General features: G+C 40.0%; 2 pseudogenes; one reads left to right on the top strand and one right to left on the bottom strand.

The window, feature by feature from the left end:
- Positions 1–3,186: 3,186 nt before the first annotated feature.
- On the bottom strand, positions 3,187–3,851 carry LOC127678001 (ornithine decarboxylase-like; annotated as a pseudogene).
- A 998-nt stretch (positions 3,852–4,849) lies between these two features.
- Positions 4,850–5,527, top strand: LOC127678000 (Ig kappa chain V-V region MOPC 21-like; annotated as a pseudogene).
- Positions 5,528–9,922: the final 4,395 nt, after the last annotated feature.

Here is a 9,922-nt window from a genome sequence, read left to right as displayed (position 1 = left end):
GAGAGTTCTTCTTGTTGTATTCTTCCTTTGACCAGCAAGAAGTGTCCCTCAGAGTCTCTTTTGATGACTTTGGGTTGAAAGTCAATTTTATCTGAAATTAGAATGGCTACTCCAGCTTGTTTCCTGAGTCCATTGCCTTGTAAAATTGTCTTCCAGCCTTTTACTCTAATTTAGTGTTTGTCTTTGACCCTTATGTGTGTTTCTTGTATGCAGCAAAATGTAGGGTCCTGTTTACGTATCCAGTAGCTTAGCCTATGTCTTTTTATTGGAGCATTAAGTCCATTGATGTTAAGAGATATTAAGGAATAGTGATTGTTACTTCCTGACATTTTTGATGTTATATTTTTAAATTTAATTGGTTAACTTCTTTTGGGTTTGATGAAAGAAGGTTACTATCTTGCTTTTTCCAGGGTGAAGTTTCCCTCCTTGTATTGGCATTTTCCTCCTATTATCCTTTGTAGGGCTGAGTTTGTGGATAAATATTGGGTAAACTTGGTTTTGTCATGGAATATCTTAGTTTCTCCATCTATGGTGATTGAGAGTTTTGCTGGGTATAGTAGTTTTGGCTGGCATTTGTGTTCTCTTAGAGTCTGCATGAGATCTGCCCAGGATCTTCTAGCCTTCATAGTCTCAGGTGAAAAGTCTGCTGTGATTATGATAGGTCTTCATTTATATGTTACTTGGCCTTTTTCTCTTACTGACTTCAATATTCTTTCTTTGTTTAATACATTTGGTGTTTTTGATTATTATGTGATGGTAGGTATTTCTGTTCTGGTCCAGTCAGTTTGGAGTTCTGTAGGCTTCTTGTATATTCATGGGCATCTCTCTCTTTAGGTTAGGGATATTTTCTTCCATAATGTTATTGAAGATATTTGCTGGCCCTTTAATTTGTAAATCTTCACTCTCATCTATGCCTATAATCCTTATGTTTGGTCTTCTCATTGTGTCCTGGATTTCCTGGATATTTTGGGTTACAAGCTTTTTGCATTTTGCATTTTCTTTAACAGTTGATTCTATGGTTTCTACGGTATCTTCAACATCTGATATTCTTTCTTCTATCTCTTGTATTCTGTTGTTGATATTTACACCTATGTCCCCTGATTTCTTCCCAAGCTTTTCTATTGCCAAAGTTGTCTCCCTTTGAGTTTTCTTAGTTGCTTCTACTTCTGGTTTTAGATCCTGGATGTTTTTGCTTAGCTCCTTCACTTGCTTGTTTGTGCTTTCCTGGAACTCTTTAAGAGATTTTTGTGTTTCCTCTTTCATGACCTCAGCCTGTTGACCAAAGTTCTCCTGTATTTCTTTAAGTGATTTTTGCGTTTCCTCCTTATTGGATTTTGTATTCTCCTGAATTTCTTTCAATGATTTTTGTGTTTCTCTTGTAAGGGCTTCTAACTTTTGATACATTTTCTACTGAATTTCTTTAAGTATGTCCTTCATGTGTTCCTGTACCATCATCATGTCCAGTGATTTTAAATCCAAATGTTGTTTTACTGGTGTGATGGTGTATTCAGGACATGCTGTTAAAGGAGAAATGGGTTCAGATGCTACCATATTGCCTTGATTTCTGTTAGTGATGTTCCTGCGTTTGCCTTTTGCCATCTAGTTCTCACTGGTGTTAGTTGGTCTTGTCAATGCTGGACTCACCCACAGGGGCCTGCTGGACTCACCAGAGCACACTGACACCTCCCAGCTGGCCTCCCAGATGCCCCTCTTGCCGCTTGCAGGACCTGGAGCTGTGGCGTTGCAGCCCAGGCTGTTCTGGATCCCGTAGCAGAGATCTCAAGGCTCCTGCCAGAGGCCTCAGGACTGGAACCTAAGCTCCATGCTGGAGCAAGCTCTGTGCTCCCAGTCTGCTTCCAGGTGCACACCAGGCCTCTTGTACTTCCTGGAGACCGAGTGCTGTGGCCCAGACTGTTCAGATCCTGAAGCAGACACCTGAAGTCTCCTGCACGGGCCTCTGGACTCACCAGAGCACACTGACTACTCCCAGCTGGCCTCCTGGATGCCCCTATTGCCTCTTGCAGGACCTGGAGATGTGGCATTGCAGCCCAGGCTGTTCTGGATCCAGAAGCAGAGATCTGAGGGCTCCTGCCAGAGGCCACAGGACCGGAACCTAAGCTCCATGCCTCCGGAGCAAGCTGTGTGCTCCCAGTCTGCTTCTGGGTGCACACCAGGTCTCTTGCACTTCCTGGAGACCGAGTGCTGTGGCTCAGGCTGTTCAGATCCTGAAGCAGACACCTGAAGGGTCACGCAGGGGCCTGCTGGACTCACCAGAGCACACTGAATCCTCCCAGCTGGTGGAATATTTCTTATTTTCATGTCCATTCCTTTTCTCTCCTCTCCAACTCTCTCTGTCTCTGCTGTCTCTGTCTCTGTCTCTGTCTCCATCTCTCTCTCTCTCTCTCTCTCTCTCTCTCTCTCTCTCTCTCTCTCTCTCTCTCCTCTCTTTGTGTTGTTCTTGATATTTTTACAGGAAGTTGACGGCCAAATGCTGTATGATACTTTCAACTGTTACTAGGTGTTAATGCAGATGAACTCAAGTGTTGAGGAAACATGATTTCTGCAGCAAGGTTCAAGGAAATCCACATGCCAATCCTAGGAAGTGGCTAGGCCAACAGGGAAATAGACAGGTGGCATTCATTGCCAACAGAATCTGGGCATCAATGTTCAGAGTCAACTGCAAACACTTGGAATGGACTAAACAGACTGGTGCTGTACAGAGATAGAGCACAGACTTGCGCCATGTAGCTCTCCTCTTGCACTGCTGGGATAGACTCACTGCAGTGATACAACAAGCAGCCTGTGCAGATATCTGTGCCTTCTTTAAAGAATACTTGCAAACATTCCACAATGCCCAATTATTTCAAGATACTCTATTTTCCAAATGGGTCACAACTAAATCTTTTGGCCCATTCTGCCAATGTACAAGCTCCAAATGCTTGCTCAGCATCTTAGGAGCACACATTAGTATCATGTCTGAAAAGTGAATAAAATCCATATAAACCAAATATTCAAAGTCTCAACAGGAACACAGTAAGTGTGACTCCCCATCTCCTTCCATTCCATATTGCAATAGTGTCAACACTACTCTTAAAAAAACATTTCAGACTACTAATAATTAAGTTAAATGCCCCCCCATGCCTTAATTAAAGCTAAACTTGCAGGCAAGAGCTACAAGAATGGCATCTACCCATTGATACTAGCAGAAGCACAAGCTGCAGGGTGATGGTCCATCCCACTTTCCTCGGCACAAGACATGGGCAGAGAGTCAGCAACCTGTTTCTCTACTTCTGGTGGGAAGTCATGGATCTGGATCTGCTCAATGAGTTGCCACATTGGCAGTGAGGTTTGGCCTCTGGAACCCATTGAAGTTAGAAGCAGCAGCAATGGTGTATGGATCCATGTTCTTAAACAGCATCCAATTACCAACATGCCTTTCAGGAAGTTAGTTACAGATCTCAAGGGTCCGATCAAGGACATCACATATTGAGCCCCAGATGTTGGGTTAATAATACTTCTCATCTGGATTGGTTCTCTTCTGCAGCAGGGCCTTGACAAGTGCATAATCATAATGAATGCAGTTAAACAATCCATATACTTCATCATTTACATAATAATGAAGGATTGTTCATTTGACTCATCTTTATCATCAGAGGCTGTCTGCTCCTTCCATACATTTTTTCTTGCAATGTAGTTGACTGCCAGTGTGAAAGTTGATCCCAGTATCTGTCCAGCTCAGCTATGATTCTCATTCCAAAGTCTGATAGGAATTATTTTTCCAGAGCTTGGCTGATCACACTGGTGGTCTCTTCAGATTTAAACTTTGTGACAATAGAACCTTGGGTGCTCATTGTGGCTTGCTGTCATTACAATTGACTGTGAAAAAGGGAGTAGCACTGAGAAGAGCTTTAGCCACCTCAGATGATTCTTTAAACTGTCTCTGAGGTCCACAAAATAGAAAGCATCCTTATCATCAGAGGAAGAGACTTCATTCATTCTTTTGGTCCAAAATGTCCTTAGCAGTAAAGCTTTCATGGAGGATATGACAGTCAAACTTTTCCTTAGTAAAACTGTTCATGGTTCTCTATGTGCCTACAGAAAACCTAGAGATTGAATTAGATTACCACCTGCTCCACTCAAGGCCAACTTATCCAAGAGCTCTAAATGCTGTCTCTTTAGAGCATTGAAAATACTCCCAGTACAGGGGCGCAGCTTGCTGTTCCCTTGGAGACTCTACCACAGAACTGGAGGCATGCCCTGCTATCTACAGGCCTCTGCCTCATCGGTGCCACTGCAGGGGCTGACCCAAGTGGTCCCTGAGCTTCGGTCTGCGAATGCCTGGCAGTGGCAGTGGCTACAGAGACTGACTTCTATATTTGTCTTATGGAGAATTCAATATTTCTTATCTTCTCCATCTTTTTCTTTGTTTTCCCCTCCTCTTCCTCTTTTACTTCTTTCTTTCCTTTCTTCTTTTCCACTTCCTCTGTTTATTTTGTTGTTGTTGTAAGGATTTATTTTTTCCTTAGAATTGAATCAAAGGTACTTGTACTGTTATTTCTGTGAAACACATCTGTTAATTTTTAATGGATGCCTGTCAGGAGAGCATCTTCACACTTGTGGTTTCAGAGCTTTAAATGTGTCCTTGAGGTTTTATGTTAACTTACTTCACAGTGATTATTTCCTGTCTTTGATAATAATTTTGGCTGTTGATTTGACCTCGATGCTCTCACACAATGGTGTTATTGCAATTTACTTCCTTATTTGATGACTATTTTGCATACGTCCCTAGAGGCCAACCCAGATGCCCATGATTTATAAACCAGGCCTTTGCAGTGTGATCTGTCTCAGATCATCATGGGCATCAAGATGGAGTCACAGACTCAGATCTTCATATTCGTGTTGCTCTGGTTGTCTGGTGAGACATTAAAATGTGTTATATTACCTTAAAATTAATTTATGTGGAAAGAAATAGTTATTTGCAATAGGAAACTAATAGTATGCAGACAATTCCATTAGAAAATATAGTTTGGATTCTAAGATTTGTATCATGTCCTTGTGTGTATAAGTGTATACTCATTATCTATTTCTGATTGCAGGTGTTGATGGAGACATTGTAATGACCCTGTCTCACAAATCCATGTCTGCATCAGTAGGAGACAGGGTTACCATGAACTGCAAGGCCAGTCAGAATGTGTATAGTAATGTAAACTAGTATCAACAGAAATCAGGACAGTCTCCTAAACTGCTTATCTATGGGGCATCAAACCGATACTCTGGGGTCCCTGATCACTTCACAGGCAGTGGATCTGGGACAGATTTCACTCTCACCATAAGCAGTGTACAGGATGAAGACATTGCAGATTATTATTGTCTGCAGTATCAAAGTTTTCCTCTCACAGTGCTTCAGCCTCATACAAAAACCTCTGATATTCTAACCAGCTGCCTGCACCACACATCCCCAGACTTATATACTTTCCCTTTCTGCCTGCAGCTGCTATGCCTAACTGTTGCAAAATCTGGTAAATAATTTGTTAGATCCTTTGAATTGCAAGGCTCATATGGAAAAAAGAAGTGAAGTATAGAAAAAGGCCTCTTTTTTCTTCTGATGCTTAAATTCTGTGCATTGAACATGACAAAATCATTATATTATAATCTTATTTTGCCATGAGTCTCCATGGGCTAAATGAAAGGTCTCTGCTTTATTCTCACTGAAGGATATAGAAGTGAACTTGACTTTTGTTTTGCCCATCTCTGAGAAGTATTCCTCTCTGTTGGCCTCCTATCAATATCCCTCCACTTCTACTTCTGGTTAAGTTTATGTACTTACACCTATAATGTTGACTTTCATAGAAATATAAAATTGTATCACATATTCTCAGAGTCTTCTTTCCATTGTTTCCTCTTTCTGTCACCACCTTTCCCTCCATCTTACATACTTTCAGTCCCTAGTCTTTGACCTAATTCCATGTGACATACATGTGCCCTCTGACATGCACACACATACACAAGAGAGAGAGAGAGAGAGATAGAGAGAGAGAGAGAGAGAGAGAGAGAGAGAGAGAGAGAGAGAGAGAGAGAGAGAGAGAGAGAGAGATTTTTATGAATCTATAAAAATCTAGTATGCAAAAACCAGAGAAAACATGAGGTTTGGCTTGTTAAACAACATATATGACCTATGCTTCCTATTCCTAGGCCACATCTTCCTCTGTTGTCTTCTCATATACTTTCCCAATGTGGAGACTGTGATAACTCATTTTATACTACACTACACTAATGGTAAATGTGATTTTGTATCATGAATATTGAGTTTGTTTTTATTTCTTACAGTAATTACAGTATTTGATATTTGTTGAGGGAATAGTCTGTTCTTCAATAAAAACACCATGTTAAACAATCTCAATCATGCATTATTTTAAATTAAGTGAAAACATATTTTGTTCTTGGTATTCATTTTTGAGTTAAATATCACTGCTTGAGAAAGAGGATTTTGATTTCACAAAATTCCACCTGACTATTCCTGAAAGCTGGAATCAATGGTATGAGTACCAGTCACAGAGTCAGAACAGGGACAGGAGTTCTTATGGTTAAAAACAGTTGTTTCAGAACTACAAATTATTTTTATCAGTCTTCATGTGACTAGACCTTCCACATTTCACTCCCTTTGTTTACATAATGAACATTGATGTTCAGGTGTACTTAATGAAGATCATTAGTTTGTGTGGACTGTGCTAGTGTGTTGTCTCTTTACAATGACAATGTTTCTTAGGAAACAACTTAAAGAAAGGAAAATTTATTTTATCTCACCGTGTCAGTCCTTTGTAGGTTGATTCCACGGCTGTGGGTAAAAGGTGAGATTGGATATTAGGGAGGACATGCATGGCAAGAGAGTCCTGCTCACTTCCTGGTGGCAAGAATCCAAAGAGATCTGAAGTGGTAAGGTAAAAGCCCAATTTCCATCTTTAGAAACTTCTTCTCTCATGTATTACAGGACAACCATTTTCTTCTCCTGATAGTTTTCTCAGAAGCCGCAAATTCCCTGTCCTCCTGATTGCCTGCTTATCTGTTTCCCTTAAAACAAACAAACAAAAAACCAATTAAACAAACAAAAACCAAAGATACAACAAGACAAACAATACTTAACATGGATATAAACTAAACATAGGATAACAAGTTACAGTAAGACTGGGCACAAATGCTAATATCCTGCTGTCTGAAGCAACTCAGTAGGAGGGAAATGGATCCAAAAGCTGGCAAAAGAGAAAATGACATCCTTTTCTTTCAATGTTAGGATTCCAACAAGATCACTGTTAGGATTCCAAGAAGAACACATAGCTACACAATCCTTATATATAGAGGATGTAATTCATACCTTGTCTTTTGCATGTCCATGAAGGTCACTTCAGGCTCCATGAGGTTTAGGAGCCCTAATTTGGTGCTTCTATGGGTCATGTTCTCATGGTGTCCTTGATCTCTCTTGCTCCTACCATCCTTTCTCTTTTCTACAGAGTTCCCTGGGTCTTCTTTGTGTTCGTTTTGTGTTTCTGAATCTAATCCCATCAGATCCTGGATGACATTTTTCTGATGACAATTCTGTTGGACCCATCTCTGAGTATAGCAGAATGGAATTATTAAATATTTCACTGAATTTTATCATTTCAGACATGTTTGGTTCTATCATCACATTCTTAGTTGTCCATCCTCTGGTTCCTGACCATCCAGGCAGTTTCCACCCCCTAGCACAGGAACAATCATTAGTTGGCCTTTGGCAAACATTCTGTAACAGCATAACTACAGCACAACTTGGAGACTAGAGAGATTGTAGTTCAAAGGTTTCGTATCTGTGTTGGTGTACAGTCCCACCACTGGAAGCCTTGCCTGGTTACAGAAGATGGCCAGTTTAGACTCAGTATCAGGCATTGCTAGGTGTTTTTACTAGAAGCACTTTCATAGATTCCAGGGAATTTCCACTGCTGTATGTTTCCATTTTTTTTTTTCTGAATGGGCCCCACTTCTAGTCTCCTCCCAAATACTCACTTTCTCCATACAGCACCCACCTGATTTCTCCTGTTTCCATTTCACATTTCCTTCAATCCACCTGTAAACTATATTCTATTTCTGCTTGTCATCCAAGAAGTCAGATCCAAGCTTGCACACTCCCTTGAACTCTCCTTGATACTTTTCTTATTTAAGGGTCTGTGGATTTTAGAATGATTTTCTTTTACTTAACAGTTATTATTTGTACATTAATGAATATATGCCATGGCAGCAGGGAAGGAAGTCTTCAGGCCACAATTTTCCCTAGAGAACCAGGTGGCTCCAGGAACTTCTGTGCACAGCTTTCCAGAATAGAGTGATCTCCCAGCAGCATTTTCACTTCTGAGCACAGAAGTCTGAGGTCTCTACCTTCTCTCCAGAGGGAAAAAGCTAGGAGTACACAGGGCATTCGATCACTGTAGCAGCTGGGTCAGAAGTCTTCTGTCTGCCATTTGCATCAAGGAGCCAGGCAACTTCACAGTCTTTTGTGCACATACCTTGCCAGATGGAGTTGATCTCTCAGGAGTAGAGAAACAAGCTTACACACCCACAGGAGGGACAAGCTCCAGCCATAAACAGAGGACCAACTAAGGAAACTTCGTACTTATTTTCTACAGTGGCTATAGAAGTTTACATTCATACCAATAATGGAAGATATTCTCCTTGTCAGCATGAGCTGTCACTTGTTTTTTTTTTTTTTTTTTTTTTTTTTTTTTTTTTTTTTTTTTGATGATATCCATTCTCACAGGTATAAGATAGAATCTCAAAGTAGTTTGACTTGCATTTTCCTGAAGGCTAAGTATGTTTAACATTTCAAGTGTTACTAATCATTCAAGATTCCACTGCTTAGATGTATACATGATTTTTCTGTACATCATGAATTTTAATTTTAAAAGTAGGGCATGAGTTACAGTAATCAGGCCAAAAGGAAATTATCCACTTAATTTTGTGTGCTTTACAAAAGTAATTTTCAAAATTAAATGATCATATTACTTACCAGTTATTTTAATTTCAGTTAAGAAATTCAATTTTACAATATTTAATTTTAAAAATAAAAGCAATCCCTATAAAATAAAATTTACGTGTTACTATTTAAAACAATAAACTTTAGCATCAAAGTAAGTCCCAGAATTTATGGAAAATGAAGATATAACACACCTGGAATCTATGGGATACAATGAAGACATGCCTAAGATGAAAATTTACAGCACTGAATGCCTTCCTGAAAAGTTTTGAAGAATCACAAGATAATCACTTAATGATAAGCTATATGCTTTGCTTTGTCAAAATGAACAACAACAACAACACTAGAAACCCACAAAACAATAGATGGTAAGAATGGTGAAAACCATGGGAAGCCCCGTAAAAGAGTTTGGGGATTAATTGAAGGAAATAAAGGGGGTGGTGTGTTGATTTGAATATTCTTGACCAAGGTAGTGGAATTTTTAGGAGGTATGCCCTTGTTGGAATAGGTGTGACCTTGTTGGAAGAAGTGTGTCACTGTGGGGTTGGACATTGAGTCCCTCCTCCTAGATGCCTAGAAGCTATCTTCTCCTGTTTGCTTTTTGAACAGTTTGTAGAACTCTAAGCCCCTCCAGCACTATGCTTCCCGCCTTGATGGTAATGTATGGAATATCTCAACCTGTAATGAAAGGAAATGTTGTCTTTTATAAAAATTGTCTTGGTTATGGTGTCTCTTCAAAGCAATGGAAACCCTAACTAAGTTTGATGGCAGCCTCATAGGAAGAACAACAGTGTCAACTAACCTGCTCTTCTGGGTGTCTACAAAGCTGAAGACACCAACCAAAGAACATAGTGTCTGGTTCTATGCCCACAACACATATATAGGAGAAGACTGATTTGTCTGGCCCCAGTTGTAGAGGATACA

Source organism: Apodemus sylvaticus, chromosome 2 (genome assembly GCF_947179515.1).
Source record: "Apodemus sylvaticus chromosome 2, mApoSyl1.1, whole genome shotgun sequence".
In the NCBI taxonomy this organism is placed as follows: domain Eukaryota; kingdom Metazoa; phylum Chordata; class Mammalia; order Rodentia; family Muridae; genus Apodemus; species Apodemus sylvaticus.
The sequence above is the reverse complement of the archived record's forward strand: the minus strand, read 5'-3'. Positions and strand labels throughout refer to the sequence as shown.